This window comes from Pseudophryne corroboree, chromosome 3 (genome assembly GCF_028390025.1).
Source record: "Pseudophryne corroboree isolate aPseCor3 chromosome 3, aPseCor3.hap2, whole genome shotgun sequence".
Taxonomy (NCBI): domain Eukaryota; kingdom Metazoa; phylum Chordata; class Amphibia; order Anura; family Myobatrachidae; genus Pseudophryne; species Pseudophryne corroboree.
The window spans coordinates 330,356,946-330,372,350 of record NC_086446.1 but is presented as its reverse complement, the minus strand read 5'-3'; the positions used below and the strand labels follow the sequence as shown (position 1 = coordinate 330,372,350).

Genomic DNA, 15,405 nt, shown 5'->3' with positions numbered 1-15,405 from the left:
CAAACACACAATTTAATTTAAATGAAGATGTAACATTTTAAAAATAACAACTTAAAACAAAAAAATGTGTATGTAGTATTGCGAAAATAATAACTTAAGGTTACTTGTTATCCAAGTATGCATATTTAAAATGTGCAGTGCCAAGATTTAGAGGTCCCAATAGAGTTTGGACTTTTTTGATAATTGGAACCTAAGACTTGTCACATACTGTGTGCAACTCAAGCATGCAGACCCAGAAGAAAGACAAAATAAACACCTGCAATTTATTGTTGATCTTTTTGTTAGTCATAATGAGACTATTCTTTTAAGCCACTCAGGGTTACTTAGACAAAAGAAAGGTAAGAGAAAAACCTGTAATTTCATTTTGACAGTTTTTTGTTTGTCAAAATGAGACTTTTAAGCCACTCAAGGTTACTTAGACAAAATGGAATCTATAGTTTACCCAATATACCACCAAATGCTTGACATTTTACTAAGTATGCATAAGTATATACCTGTAAAAGATGGGCTCATCCGGGATTTGTACCAGGGATCTCTCGCACCCTAAGCAAGAATTATACCCCTTGACCAACGAGCCCACTGTGCATGTCTTTTTTATGTATATTAATGAAATTGTAAGTAAACCTGTTTGTAAACATTAGTGAGTATTTTAAAATGCTATTAAATACTATCAGATATTAAGGACTATAAAAGTACATGAAAACATAGGCTCGTCTGGAATTTGAACCCGAGACCTCTCGCACCCAAAGCGAGAATCATACCCCTAGACCAACGAGCCAACTGCGTAATGGCTTCTCATTCAGATTTTACCATTTTTAAAGTAAAACTCAAATTATTTAAGAAAAAATGCAAAAAGCTGGAGCAAACACACAATTTCATTTAATGAAGATGTAACATTTTAAAAATAACATAACAACTTAAAACAAAAAAATGTGTATGTAGTATTGCGAAAATAATAACTTAAGGTTACTTGCTATCCAAGTATGCATATTTAAAATGTGCAGTGCCAAGATTTAGAGGTCCCAATAGAGTTTGGACATTTTTGATAGTTGGAACCTAAGACTTGTCACATACTGTTTGCAACTCAAGCATGCAGACCCAGAAGAAAGACAAAATAAACACCTGCAATTTATTGTTGATCTTTTTGTTAGTCATAATGAGACAATTCTTTTAAGCCACTCAGGGTTACTTAGACAAAAGAAAGGTAAGAGAAAAACCTGTAATTTCATTTTGACAGTTTTTTGTTTGTCAAAATGAGACTTTTAAGCCACTCAAGGTTACTTAGACAAAATGGAATCTATAGTTTACCCAATATACCACCAAATGCTTGACATTTTACTAAGTATGCATAAGTATATACCTGTAAAAGATGGGCTCTTCCGGGATTTGTACCAGGGATCTCTCGCACCCTAAGCAAGAATTATACCCCTTGACCAACGAGCCCACTGTGCATGTCTTTTTTATGTATATTAATGAAATTCTAAGTAAACCTGTTTGTATACATTAGTGAGTATTTTAAAATGCTATTAAATACTATCAGATATTAAGGACTATAAAAGTACATGAAAACATGGGCTCGTCTGGGATTTGAACCCAGGATCTCTCGCACCCAAAGCGAGAATCATACCCCTAGACCAACGAGCCAACTGCGTAATGGCTTTTCATTCAGATTTTACCATTTTTAAAGTAAAACTCAAATTATTTAAGAAAAAATGCAAAAAGCTGGAGCAAACACACAATTTAATTTAAATGAAGATGTAACATTTTAAAAATAACAACTTAAAACAAAAAAATGTGTATGTAGTATTGCGAAAATAATAACTTAAGGTTACTTGTTATCCAAGTATGCATATTTAAAATGTGCAGTGCCAAGATTTAGAGGTCCCAATAGAGTTTGGACTTTTTTGATAATTGGAACCTAAGACTTGTCACATACTGTGTGCAACTCAAGCATGCAGACCCAGAAGAAAGACAAAATAAACACCTGCAATTTATTGTTGATCTTTTTGTTAGTCATAATGAGACTATTCTTTTAAGCCACTCAGGGTTACTTAGACAAAAGAAAGGTAAGAGAAAAACCTGTAATTTCATTTTGACAGTTTTTTGTTTGTCAAAATGAGACTTTTAAGCCACTCAAGGTTACTTAGACAAAATGGAATCTATAGTTTACCCAATATACCACCAAATGCTTGACATTTTACTAAGTATGCATAAGTATATACCTGTAAAAGATGGGCTCATCCGGGATTTGTACCAGGGATCTCTCGCACCCTAAGCAAGAATTATACCCCTTGACCAACGAGCCCACTGTGCATGTCTTTTTTATGTATATTAATGAAATTGTAAGTAAACCTGTTTGTATACATTAGTGAGTATTTTAAAATGCTATTAAATACTATCAGATATTAAGGACTATAAAAGTACATGAAAACATAGGCTCGTCCGGGATTTGAACCCGAGACCTCTCGCACCCAAAGCGAGAATCATACCCCTAGACCAACGAGCCAACTGCGCAATGGATTCTCATTCAGATTTTACCATTTTTAAAGTAAAACTCAAATTATTTAAGAAAAAATGCAAAAAGCTGGAGCAAACACACAATTTCATTTAAATGAAGATGTAACATTTTAAAAATAACATAACAACTTAAAACAAAAAATGTGTACGTAGTATTGTGAAAATAATAACTTAAGGTTACTTGTCATCCAAGTATGCATATTTAAAATGTGCAGTGCCAAGATTTAGAGGTCCCAATAGAGTTTGGACCTTTTTGATAGTTGGAACCTAAGACTTGTCACATACTGTGTGCAACTCAAGCATGCAGACCCAGAAGAAAGACAAAATAAACACCTGCAATTTATTGTTGATCTTTTTGTTAGTCATAATGAGACTATTCTTTTAAGCCACTCAGGGTTACTTAGACAAAAGAAAGGTAAGAGAAAACCTGTAATTTCATTTTGACAGTTTTTTGTTTGTCAAAATGAGACTTTTAAGCCACTCAAGGTTACTTAGACAAAATGGAATCTATAGTTTACCCAATATACCACCAAATGCTTGACATTTTACTAAGTATGCATAAGTATATACCTGTAAAAGATGGGCTCATCCGGGATTTGTACCAGGGATCTCTCGCACCCTAAGCAAGAATTATACCCCTTGACCAACGAGCCCACTGTGCATGTCTTTTTTATGTATATTAATGAAATTGTAAGTAAACCTGTTTGTAAACATTAGTGAGTATTTTAAAATGCTATTAAATACTATCAGATATTAAGGACTATAAAAGTACATGAAAACATAGGCTTGTCCGGGATTTGAACCCGAGACTTCTCGCACCCAAAGCGAGAATCATACCCCTAGACCAACGAGCCAACTGCGTAATGGCTTCTCATTCAGATTTTACCATTTTTAAAGTAAAACTCAAATTATTTAAGAAAAAATGCAAAAAGCTGGAGCAAACACACAATTTCATTTAAATGAAGATGTAACATTTTAAAAATAACAACTTAAAACAAAAAAATGTGTATGTAGTATTGCGAAAATAATAACTTAAGGTTACTTGTTATCCAAATATGCATATTTAAAATGTGCAGTGCCAAGATTTAGAGGTCCCAATAGAGTTTGGACTTTTTTGATAGTTGGAACCTAAGACTTGTCACATACTGTGTGCAACTCAAGCATGCAGACCCAGAAGAAAGACAAAATAAACACCTGCAATTTATTGTTGATCTTTTTGTTAGTCATAATGAGACTATTCTTTTAAGCCACTCAGGGTTACTTAGACAAAAGAAAGGTAAGAGAAAAACCTGTAATTTCATTTTGACAGTTTTTAGTTTGTCAAAATGAGACTTTTAAGCCACTCAAGGTTACTTAGACAAAATGGAATCTATAGTTTACCCAATATACCATCAAATGCTTGACATTTTACTAAGTATGCATAAGTATATACCTGTAAAAGATGGGCTCATCCGGGATTTGTACCAGGGATCTCTCGCACCCTAAGCAAGAATTATACCCCTTGACCAACGAGCCCACTGTGCATGTCTTTTTTATGTATATTAATGAAATTGTAAGTAAACCTGTTTGTATACATTAGTGAGTATTTTAAAATGCTATTAAATACTATCAGATATTAAGGACTATAAAAGTACATGAAAACATAGGCTCGTCCGGGATTTGAACCCGAGACCTCTCGCACCCAAAGCGAGAATCATACCCCTAGACCAACGAGCCAACTGCGTAATGGCTTCTCATTCAGATTTTACCATTTTTAAAGTAAAACTCAAATTATTTAAGAAAAAATGCAAAAAGCTGGAGCAAACACACAATTTCATTTAAATGAAGATGTAACATTTTAAAAATAACATAACAACTTAAAACAAAAAATGTGTATGTAGTATTGCGAAAATAATAACTTAAGGTTACTTGTCATCCAAGTATGCATATTTAAAATGTGCAGTGCCAAGATTTAGAGGTCCCAATAGAGTTTGGACCTTTTTGATAGTTGGAACCTAAGACTTGTCACATACTGTGTGCAACTCAAGCATGCAGACCCAGAAGAAAGACAAAATAAACACCTGCAATTTATTGTTGATCTTTTTGTTAGTCATAATGAGACTATTGTTTTAAGCCACTCAGGGTTACTTAGACAAAAGAAAGGTAAGAGAAAAACCTGTAATTTCATTTTGACAGTGTTTTGTTTGTCAAAATGAGACTTTTAAGCCACTCATGGTACCTTAGACAAAATGGAATCTATAGTTTACCCAATATACCACCAAATGCTTGACATTTTACTAAGTATGCATAAGTATATACCTGTAAAAGATGGGCTCATCCGGGATTTGTACCAGGGATCTCTCGCACCCTAAGCAAGAATTATACCCCTTGACCAACGAGCCCACTGTGCATGTCTTTTTTATGTATATTAATGAAATTGTAAGTAAACCTGTTTGTATACATTAGTGAGTATTTTAAAATGCTATTAAATACTATCAGATATTAAGGACTATAAAAGTACATGAAACCATGGGCTCGTCCGGGATTTGAACACGGGACCTCTCGCACCCAAAGCGAGAATCATACCCCTAGACCAACAAGCCAACTGCATAATAAACTCTCATTCAGATTTTACAATTTTTAAAGTAAAACTCAAATTATTTAAGAAAAAATGCAAAAAGCTGGAGCAAACACACAATTTCATTTAAATGAAGATGTAACATTTTAAAAATAACAACTTAAAACAAAAAAATGTGTATGTAGTATTGCGAAAATAATAACTTAAGGTTACTTGTTATCCAAGTATGCATATTTAAAATGTGCAGTGCCAAGATTTAGAGGTCCCAATAGAGTTTGGACTTTTTTGATAGTTGGAACCTAAGACTTGTCACATACTGTGTGCAACTCAAGCATGCAGACCCAGAAGAAAGACAAAATAAACACCTGCAATTTATTGTTGATCTTTTTGTTAGTCATAATGAGACTATTCTTTTAAGCCACTCAGGGTTACTTAGACAAAAGAAAGGTAAGAGAAAAACCTGTAATTTCATTTTGACAGTTTTTTGTTTGTCAAAATGAGACTTTTAAGCCACTCAAGGTTACTTAGACAAAATGGAATCTATAGTTTACCCAATATACCACCAAATGCTTGACATTTTACTAAGTATGCATAAGTATATACCTGTAAAAGATGGGCTCATCCGGGATTTGTACCAGGGATCTCTCGCACCCTAAGCAAGAATTATACCCCTTGACCAACGAGCCCACTGTGCATGTCTTTTTTATGTATATTAATGAAATTGTAAGTAAACCTGTTTGTATACATTAGTGAGTATTTTAAAATGCTATTAAATACTATCAGATATTAAGGACTATAAAAGTACATGAAAACATAGGCTCGTCCAGGATTTGAACCCGAGACCTCTCGCACCCAAAGCGAGAATCATACCCCTAGACCAACGAGCCAACTGCGTAATAGCGTCTCATTCAGATTTTACCATTTTTAAAGTAAAACTCAAATTATTTAAGAAAAAATGCAAAAAGCTGGAGCAAACACACAATTTCATTTAAATGAAGATGTAACATTTTAAAAATAACATAACAACTTAAAACAAAAAATGTGTATGTAGTATTGCGAAAATAATAACTTAAGGTTACTTGTCATCCAAGTATGCATATTTAAAATGTGCAGTGCCAAGATTTAGAGGTCCCAATAGAGTTTGGACCTTTTTGATAGTTGGAACCTAAGACTTGTCACATACTGTGTGCAACTCAAGCATGCAGACCCAGAAGAAAGACAAAATAAACACCTGCAATTTATTGTTGATCTTTTTGTTAGTCATAATGAGACTATTCTTTTAAGCCACTCAGGGTTACTTAGACAAAAGAAAGGTAAGAGAAAACCTGTAATTTCATTTTGACAGTTTTTTGTTTGTCAAAATGAGACTTTTAAGCCACTCAAGGTTACTTAGACAAAATGGAATCTATAGTTTACCCAATATACCACCAAATGCTTGACATTTTACTAAGTATGCATAAGTATATACCTGTAAAAGATGGGCTCATCCGGGATTTGTACCAGGGATCTCTCGCACCCTAAGCAAGAATTATACCCCTTGACCAACGAGCCCACTGTGCATGTCTTTTTTATGTATATTAATGAAATTGTAAGTAAACCTGTTTGTATACATTAGTGAGTATTTTAAAATGCTATTAAATACTATCAGATATTAAGGACTATAAAAGTACATGAAAACATAGGCTCGTCCGGGATTTGAACCCGAGACCTCTTGCACCCAAAGCGAGAATCATACCCCTAGACCAACGAGCCAACTGCATAATGGCTTCTCATTCAGATTTTACCATTTTTAAAGTAAAACTCAAATTATTTAAGAAAAAATGCAAAAAGCTGGAGCAAACACACAATTTCATTTAAATGAAGATGTAACATTTTAAAAATAACATAACAACTTAAAACAAAAAATGTGTATGTAGTATTGCGAAAATAATAACTTAAGGTTACTTGTCATCCAAGTATGCATATTTAAAATGTGCAGTGCCAAGATTTAGAGGTCCCAATAGAGTTTGGACCTTTTTGATAGTTGGAACCTAAGACTTGTCACATACTGTGTGCAACTCAAGCATGCAGACCCAGAAGAAAGACAAAATAAACACCTGCAATTTATTGTTGATCTTTTTGTTAGTCATAATGAGACTATTCTTTTAAGCCACTCAGGGTTACTTAGACAAAAGAAAGGTAAGAGAAAAACCTGTAATTTCATTTTGACAGTTTTCTGTTTGTCAAAATGAGACTATTAAGCCACTCAAGGTTACTTAGACAAAATGGAATCTATAGTTTACCCAATATACCACCAAATGCTTGACATTTTACTAAGTATGCATAAGTATGTACCTGTAAAAGATGGGCTCATCCGGGATTTGTACCAGGGATCTCTCGCACCCTAAGCAAGAATTATACCCCTTGACCAAGGAGCCCACTGTGCATGTCTTTTTTATGTATATTAATGAAATTGTAAGTAAACCTGTTTGTATACATTAGTGAGTATTTTAAAATGCTATTAAATACTATCAGATATTAAGGACTATAAAAGTACATGAAACCATGGGCTCGTCCAGGATTTGAACCCATGACCTCTCGCACCCAAAGCGAGAATCATACCCATAGACCAACGAGCCAACTGCGTAATGGCTTCTCATTCAGATTTTACCATTTTTAAAGTAAAACTCAAATTATTTAAGAAAAAATGCAAAAAGCTGGAGCAAACACACAATTTCATTTAATGAAGATGTAACATTTTAAAAATAACATAACAACTTAAAACAAAAAATGTGTATGTAGTATTGCGAAAATAATAACTGAAGGTTACTTGTTATCCAAGTATGCATATTTAAAATGTGCTGTGCCAAGATTTAGAGGTCCCAATAGAGTTTGGACTTTTTTGATAGTTGGAACCTAAGACTTGTCACATACTGTGTGCAACTCAAGCATGCAAACCCAGAAGAAAGACAAAATAAACACCTGCAATTTATTGTTGATCTTTTTGTTAGTCATAATGAGACTATTCTTTTAAGCCACTCAGGGTTACTTAGACAAAAGAAAGGTAAGAGAAAAACCTGTAATTTCATTTTGACAGTGTTTTGTTTGTCAAAATGAGACTTTTAAGCCACTCAAGGTACCTTAGACAAAATGGAATCTATAGTTTACCCAATATACCACCAAATGCTTGACATTTTACTAAGTATGCATAAGTATATACCTGTAAAAGATGGGCTCATCCGGGATTTGTACCAGGGATCTCTCGCACCCTAAGCAAGAATTATACCCCTTGACCAACGAGCCCACTGTGCATGTCTTTTTTATGTATATTAATGAAATTCTAAGTAAACCTGTTTGTATACATTAGTGAGTATTTTAAAATGCTATTAAATACTATCGGATATTAAGGACTATAAAAGTACATGAAAACATGGGCTCGTCTGGGATTTGAACCCGGGACCTCTCGCACCCAAAGCGAGAATCATAATCCTAGACCAACGAGCCAACTGCATAATGGCTTCTCATTCAGATTTTACCATTTTTAAAGTAAAACTCAAATTATTTAAGAAAAAATGCAAAAAGCTGGAGCAAACACACAATTTCATTTAAATGAAGATGTAACATTTTAAAAATAACATAACAACTTAAAACAAAAAAATGTGTATGTAGTATTGCGAAAATAATAACTTAAGGTTACTTGTTATCCAAGTATGCATATTTAAAATGTGCAGTGCCAAGATTTAGAGGTCCCAATAGAGTTTGGACCTTTTTGATAGTTGGACCAAAGACTTGTCACATACTGTGTGCAACTCAAGTATGCAGACCCAGAAGAAAGACAAAATAAACACCTGCAATTTATTGTTGATCTTTTTGTTAGTCATAATGAGACTATTCTTTTAAGCCACTCAGGGTTACTTAGACAAAAGAAAGGTAAGAGAAAAACCTGTAATTTCATTTTGACAGTTTTTTGTTTGTCAAAATGAGACTTTATAGCCACTCAAGGTTACTTAGACAAAATGGAATCTATAGTGTACCCAATATACCACCAAATGCTTGACATTTTACTAAGTTTGCATAAGTATATGCCTGTAAAAGATGGGCTCATCCGGGATTTGTACCAGGGATCTCTCGCACCCTAAGCAAGAATTATACCCCTTGACCAACGAGCCCACTGTGCATGTCTTTTTTATGTATATTAATGAAATTGTAAGTAAACCTGTTTGTATACATTAGTGAGTATTTTAAAATGCTATTAAATACTATCAGATATTAAGGACTATAAAAGTACATGAAAACATGGGCTCGTCCGGGATTTGAACCCAGGACCTCTCGCACCCAAAGCGAGAATCATACCCATAGACCAACGAGCCAACTGCATAATGGCTTTTCATTCAGATTTTACCATTTTTAAAGTAAAACTCAAATTATTTAAGAAAAAATGCAAAAAGCTGGAGCAAACACACAATTTCATTTAAATGAAGATGTAACATTTTAAAAATAACAACTTAAAACAAAAAAATGTGTATGTAGTATTGCGAAAATAATAACTTAAGGTTACTTGTTATCCAAGTATGCATATTTAAAATGTGCAGTGCCAAGATTTAGAGGTCCTAATAGAGTTTGGACTTTTTTGATAATTGGAACCTAAGACTTGTCACATACTGTGTGCAACTCAAGCATGCAGACCCAGAAGAAAGACAAAATAAACACCTGCAATTTATTGTTGATCTTTTTGTTAGTCATAATGAGACTATTCTTTTAAGCCACTCAGGGTTACTTAGACAAAAGAAAGGTAAGAGAAAAACCTGTAATTTCATTTTGACAGTTTTTTTGTTTGTCAAAATGAGACTTTTAAGCCACTCAAGGTTACTTAGACAAAATGGAATCTATAGTTTACCCAATATACCACCAAATGCTTGACATTTTACTAAGTATGCATAAGTATATACCTGTAAAAGATGGGCTCATCCGGGATTTGTACCAGGGATCTCTCGCACCCTAAGCAAGAATTATACCCAATGACCAACGATCCCACTGTGCATGTCTTTTTTATGTATATTAATGAAATTGTAAGTAAACCTGTTTGTATACATTAGTGAGTATTTTAAAATGCTATTAAATACTATCAGATATTAAGGACTATAAAAGTATATGAAACCATGGGCTCGTCCGGGATTTGAACCCGGGACCTCTCGCACCCAAAGCGAGAATCATACCCCTAGACCAACGAGCCAACTGCATAATAAACTCTCATTCAGATTTTACCATTTTTAAAGTAAAACTCAAATTATTTAAGAAAAAATGCAAAAAGCTGGAGCAAACACACAATTTCATTTAATGAAGATGTAACATTTTAAAAATAACATAACAACTTAAAACAACAAAATGTGTATGTAGTATTGCGAAAATAATAACTTAAGGTTACTTGCTATCCAAGTATGCATATTTAAAATGTGCAGTGCCAAGATTTAGAGGTCCCAATAGAGTTTGGACTTTTTTGATAGTTGGAACCTAAGACTTGTCACATACTGTTTGCAACTCAAGCATGCAGACCCAGAAGAAAGACAAAATAAACACCTGCAATTTATTGTTGATCTTTTTGTTAGTCATAATGAGACTATTCTTTTAAGCCACTCAGGGTTACTTAGACAAAAGAAAGGTAAGAGAAAAACCTGTAATTTCATTTTGACAGTTTTTTGTTTGTCAAAATGAGACTTTTAAGCCACTCAAGGTTACTTAGACAAAATGGAATCTATAGTTTACCCAATATACCACCAAATGCTTGACATTTTACTAAGTATGCATAAGTATATACCCGTAAAAGATGGGCTCATCCGGGATTTGTACCAGGGATCTCTCGCACCCTAAGCAAGAATTATACCCCTTGACCAACGAGCCCACTGTGCATGTCTTTTTTATGTATATTAATGAAATTGTAAGTAAACCTGTTTGTATACATTAGTGAGTATTTTAAAATGCTATTAAATACTATCAGATATTAAGGACTATAAAAGTACATGAAAGCATAGGCTCGTCCGGGATTTGAACCCGAGACCTCTCGCACCCAAAGCGAGAATCATACCCCTAGACCAACGAGCCAACTGCGTAATGGCTTCTCATTCAGATTTTACCATTTTTAAAGTAAAACTCAAATTATTTAAGAAAAAATGCAAAAAGCTGGAGCAAACACACAATTTCATTTAAATGAAGATGTAACATTTTAAAAATAACATAACAACTTAAAACAAAAAAATGTGTATGTAGTATTGCGAAAATAATAACTTAAGGTTACTTGTTATCCAAGTATGCATATTTAAAATGTGCAGTGCCAAGATTTGGAGGTCCCAATAGAGTTTGGACTTTTTTGATAGTTGGACCAAAGACTTGTCACATACTGTGTGCAACTCAAGTATGCAGACCCAGAAGAAAGACAAAATAAACACCTGCAATTTATTGTTGATCTTTTTGTTAGTCATAATGAGACTATTCTTTTAAGCCACTCAGGGTTACTTAGACAAAAGAAAGGTAAGAGAAAAACCTGTAATTTCATTTTGACAGTTTTTTGTTTGTCAAAATGAGACTTTTAAGCCACTCAAGGTAACTTAGACAAAATGGAATCTATAGTTTACCCAATATACCACCAAATGCTTGACATTTTACTAAGTATGCATAAGTATATACCTGTAAAAGATGGGCTTATCCGGGATTTGTACCAGGGATCTCTCGCACCCTAAGCAAGAATTATACCCAATGACCAACGATCCCACTGTGCATGTCTTTTTTATGTATATTAATGAAATTGTAAGTAAACCTGTTTGTATACATTAGTGAGTATTTTAAAATGCTATTAAATACTATCAGATATTAAGGACTATAAAAGTATATGAAACCATGGGCTTGTCCGGGATTTGAACCCGGGACCTCTCACACCCAAAGCGAGAATCATACCCCTAGACCAACGAGCCAACTGCATACTAAACTCTCATTCAGATTTTACAATTTTTAAAGTAAAACTCAAATTATTTAAGAAAAAATGCAAAAAGCTGGAGCAATCACACAATTTCATTTAATGAAGATGTAACGTTTTAAAAATAACATAACAACTTAAAACAACAAAATGTGTATGTAGTATTGCGAAAATAATAACTTAAGGTTACTTGCTATCCAAGTATGCATATTTAAAATGTGCAGTGCCAAGATTTAGAGGTCCCAATAGAGTTTGGACTTTTTTGATAGTTGGAACCTAAGACTTGTCACATACTGTTTGCAACTCAAGCATGCAGACCCAGAAGAAAGACAAAATAAACACCTGCAATTTATTGTTGATCTTTTTGTTAGTCATAATGAGACTATTCTTTTAAGCCACTCAGGGTTACTTAGACAAAAGAAAGGTAAGAGAAAAACCGGTAATTTCATTTTGACAGTTTTTTCTTTGTCAAAATGAGACTTTATAGCCACTCAAGGTTACTTAGACAAAATGGAATCTATAGTGTACCCAATATACCACCAAATGCTTGACATTTTACTAAGTTTGCATAAGTATATGCCTGTAAAAGATGGGCTCATCCGGGATTTGTACCAGGGATCTCTCGCACCCTAAGCAAGAATTATACCCCTTGACCAACGAGCCCACTGTGCATGTCTTTTTTATGTATATTAATGAAATTGTAAGTAAACCTGTTTGTATACATTAGTGAGTATTTTAAAATGCTATTAAATACTATCAGATATTAAGGACTATAGAAGTACATGAAACCATGGGCTCGTCCAGGATTTGAACACGGGACCTCTCGCACCCAAAGCGAGAATCATACCCCTTGACCAACGAGCCAACTGCATAATAAACTCTCATTCAGATTTTACCATTTTTAAAGTAAAACTCAAATTATTTAAGAAAAAATGCAAAAAGCTGGAGCAAACACACAATTTCATTTAATGAAGATGTAACATTTTAAAAATAACATAACAACTTAAAACAAAAAAATGTGTATGTAGTATTGCGAAAATAATAACTTAAGGTTACTTGCTATCCAAGTATGCATATTTAAAATGTGCAGTGCCAAGATTTAGAGGTCCCAATAGAGTTTGGACTTTTTTGATAGTTGGAACCTAAGACTTGTCACATACTGTTTGCAACTCAAGCATGCAGACCCAGAAGAAAGACAAAATAAACACCTGCAATTTATTGTTGATCTTTTTGTTAGTCATAATAAGACAATTCTTTTAAGCCACTCAGGGTTACTTAGACAAAAGAAAGGTAAGAGAAAAACCTGTAATTTCATTTTGACAGTTTTTTGTTTGTCAAAATGAGACTTTTAAGCCACTCAAGGTTACTTAGACAAAATGGAATCTATAGTTTACCCAATATACCACCAAATGCTTGACATTTTACTAAGTATGCATAAGTATATACCTGTAAAAGATGGGCTCATCCGGGATTTGTACCAGGGATCTCTCGCACCCTAAGCAAGAATTATACCCCTTGACCAACGAGCCCACTGTGCATGTCTTTTTTATGTATATTAATGAAATTCTAAGTAAACCTGTTTGTATACATTAGTGAGTATTTTAAAATGCTATTAAATACTATCAGATATTAAGGACTATAAAAGTACATGAAAACATGGGCTCGTCCGGGATTTGAACCCGGGACCTCTCGCACCCAAAGCGAGAATCATAATCCTAGACCAACGAGCCAACTGCATAATGGCTTCTCATTTAGATTTTACCATTTTTAAAGTAAAACTCAAATTATTTAAGAAAAAATGCAAAAAGCTGGAGCAAACACACAATTTCATTTAAATGAAGATATAACATTTTAAAAATAACGTAACAACTTAAAACAAAAAATTGTGTATGTAGTATTGCGAAAATAATAACTTAAGGTTAAAATGTGCAGTGCCAAGATTTAGAGGTCCCAATAGACTTTTTTGATAGTTGGAACCTAAGACTTGTCACATACTGTTTGAAACTCAAGCATGCAGACCCAGAAGAAAGACAAAATAAACACCTGCAATTTATTGTTGATCTTTTTGTTAGTCATAATGAGACTATTCTTTTAAGCCACTCAGGGTTACTTAGACAAAAGAAAGGTAAGAGAAAAACCTGTAATTTCATTTTGACAGTTTTTTGTTTGTCAAAATGAGACTTTTAAGCCACTCAAGGTTACTTAGACAAAATGGAATCTATAGTGTACCCAATATACCACCAAATGCTTGACATTTTACTAAGTTTGCATAAGTATATGCCTGTAAAAGATGGGCTCATCCGGGATTTGTACCAGGGATCTCTCGCACCCAAAGCAAGAATTATACCCCTTGACCAACGAGCCCACTGTGCATGTCTTTTTTATGTATATTAATGGAATTGTAAGTAAACCTGTTTGTATACATTAGTGAGTATTTTAAAATGCTATTAAATACTATCAGATATTAAGGACTATAAAAGTACATGAAAACATGGGCTCATCCAGGATTTGAACCTAGGACCTCTCGCACCCAAAGCGAGAATCATACCCCTAGACCAACGAGCCAACTGTGTAATCGTTTTTCATTCAGATTTTACCATTTTTAAAGTAAAACTCAAATTATTTAAGAAAAAATGCAAAAAGCTGGAGCAAACACACAATTTCATTTAATGAAGATGTCACATTTTAAAAATAACAACTTAAAATAAAAAAATGTGTATGTAGTATTGCGAAAATAATAACTTAAGGTTACTTGTTATCCAAGTATGCATATTTAAAATGTGCAGTGCCAAGATTTAGAGGTCCCAATAGAGTTTGGACTTTTTTGATAGTTGGAGCCTAAGACTTGTCACATACTGTGTGCAACTCAAGCATGCAGACCCAGAAGAAAGACAAAATAAACACCTGCAATTTATTGTTGATCTCTTTGTTAGTCATAATGAGACTATTCTTTTAAGCCACTCAGGGTTACTTAGACAAAAGAAAGGTAAGAGAAAAACCTGTAATTTTATTTTGACAGTTTTTTGTTTGTCAAAATGAGACTTTTAAGCGACTCAAGGTTACTTAGACAAAATGGAATCTATAGTTTACCCAATATACCACCAAATGCTTGACATTTTACTAAGTATGCATAAGTATATACCTGTAAAAGATGGGCTCATCCGGGATTTGTACCAGGGATCTCTCGCACCCTAAGCAAGAATTATACCCCTTGACCAATGAGCCCACTGTGCATGTCTTTTTTATGTATATTAATTAAATTGTAAGTAAACCTGTTTGTATACATTAGTGAGTATTTTAAAATGCTATTAAATACTATCAGATATTAAGGACTATAAAATTACATCAAACCATGGGCTCATCCGGGATTTGAACCCGGGACCTC

At 33.7% G+C, this 15,405-nt stretch overlaps 13 non-coding genes across 13 annotated transcripts in view; all 13 read right to left on the bottom strand.

Moving 5' to 3' along the window:
• Positions 1 to 1,572: 1,572 nt before the first annotated feature.
• Positions 1,573 to 1,644, bottom strand: TRNAP-UGG (transfer RNA proline (anticodon UGG)). Its single transcript has one exon. It is a non-coding gene; the product is annotated as a tRNA-Pro (tRNA).
• A 790-nt stretch (positions 1,645 to 2,434) lies between these two features.
• On the bottom strand, positions 2,435 to 2,506 carry TRNAP-UGG (transfer RNA proline (anticodon UGG)). Its single transcript has one exon. It is a non-coding gene; the product is annotated as a tRNA-Pro (tRNA).
• A 1,655-nt stretch (positions 2,507 to 4,161) lies between these two features.
• Positions 4,162 to 4,233, bottom strand: TRNAP-UGG (transfer RNA proline (anticodon UGG)). Its single transcript has one exon. It is a non-coding gene; the product is annotated as a tRNA-Pro (tRNA).
• Positions 4,234 to 5,027: 794 nt separating this feature from the next.
• TRNAP-UGG (transfer RNA proline (anticodon UGG)) lies at positions 5,028 to 5,099 on the bottom strand. The gene has a single exon. It is a non-coding gene; the product is annotated as a tRNA-Pro (tRNA).
• Positions 5,100 to 5,889: 790 nt separating this feature from the next.
• TRNAP-UGG (transfer RNA proline (anticodon UGG)) lies at positions 5,890 to 5,961 on the bottom strand. Its single transcript has one exon. It is a non-coding gene; the product is annotated as a tRNA-Pro (tRNA).
• A 793-nt stretch (positions 5,962 to 6,754) lies between these two features.
• Positions 6,755 to 6,826, bottom strand: TRNAP-UGG (transfer RNA proline (anticodon UGG)). Its single transcript has one exon. It is a non-coding gene; the product is annotated as a tRNA-Pro (tRNA).
• Positions 6,827 to 9,351: 2,525 nt separating this feature from the next.
• Positions 9,352 to 9,423, bottom strand: TRNAP-UGG (transfer RNA proline (anticodon UGG)). Its single transcript has one exon. It is a non-coding gene; the product is annotated as a tRNA-Pro (tRNA).
• A 791-nt stretch (positions 9,424 to 10,214) lies between these two features.
• TRNAP-UGG (transfer RNA proline (anticodon UGG)) lies at positions 10,215 to 10,286 on the bottom strand. Its single transcript has one exon. It is a non-coding gene; the product is annotated as a tRNA-Pro (tRNA).
• Positions 10,287 to 11,080: 794 nt separating this feature from the next.
• TRNAP-UGG (transfer RNA proline (anticodon UGG)) lies at positions 11,081 to 11,152 on the bottom strand. The gene has a single exon. It is a non-coding gene; the product is annotated as a tRNA-Pro (tRNA).
• Positions 11,153 to 11,946: 794 nt separating this feature from the next.
• TRNAP-UGG (transfer RNA proline (anticodon UGG)) lies at positions 11,947 to 12,018 on the bottom strand. The gene has a single exon. It is a non-coding gene; the product is annotated as a tRNA-Pro (tRNA).
• Positions 12,019 to 13,678: 1,660 nt separating this feature from the next.
• On the bottom strand, positions 13,679 to 13,750 carry TRNAP-UGG (transfer RNA proline (anticodon UGG)). The gene has a single exon. It is a non-coding gene; the product is annotated as a tRNA-Pro (tRNA).
• A 763-nt stretch (positions 13,751 to 14,513) lies between these two features.
• TRNAP-UGG (transfer RNA proline (anticodon UGG)) lies at positions 14,514 to 14,585 on the bottom strand. The gene has a single exon. It is a non-coding gene; the product is annotated as a tRNA-Pro (tRNA).
• Positions 14,586 to 15,374: 789 nt separating this feature from the next.
• The window catches only part of TRNAP-UGG (transfer RNA proline (anticodon UGG)), a 72-nt gene continuing 41 nt past the window's right edge, over positions 15,375 to 15,405 (bottom strand). The window contains exon 1 of the tRNA in view: positions 15,375 to 15,405. This exon is cut by the window's right edge and continues 41 nt beyond it. This is a non-coding gene — a tRNA (tRNA-Pro).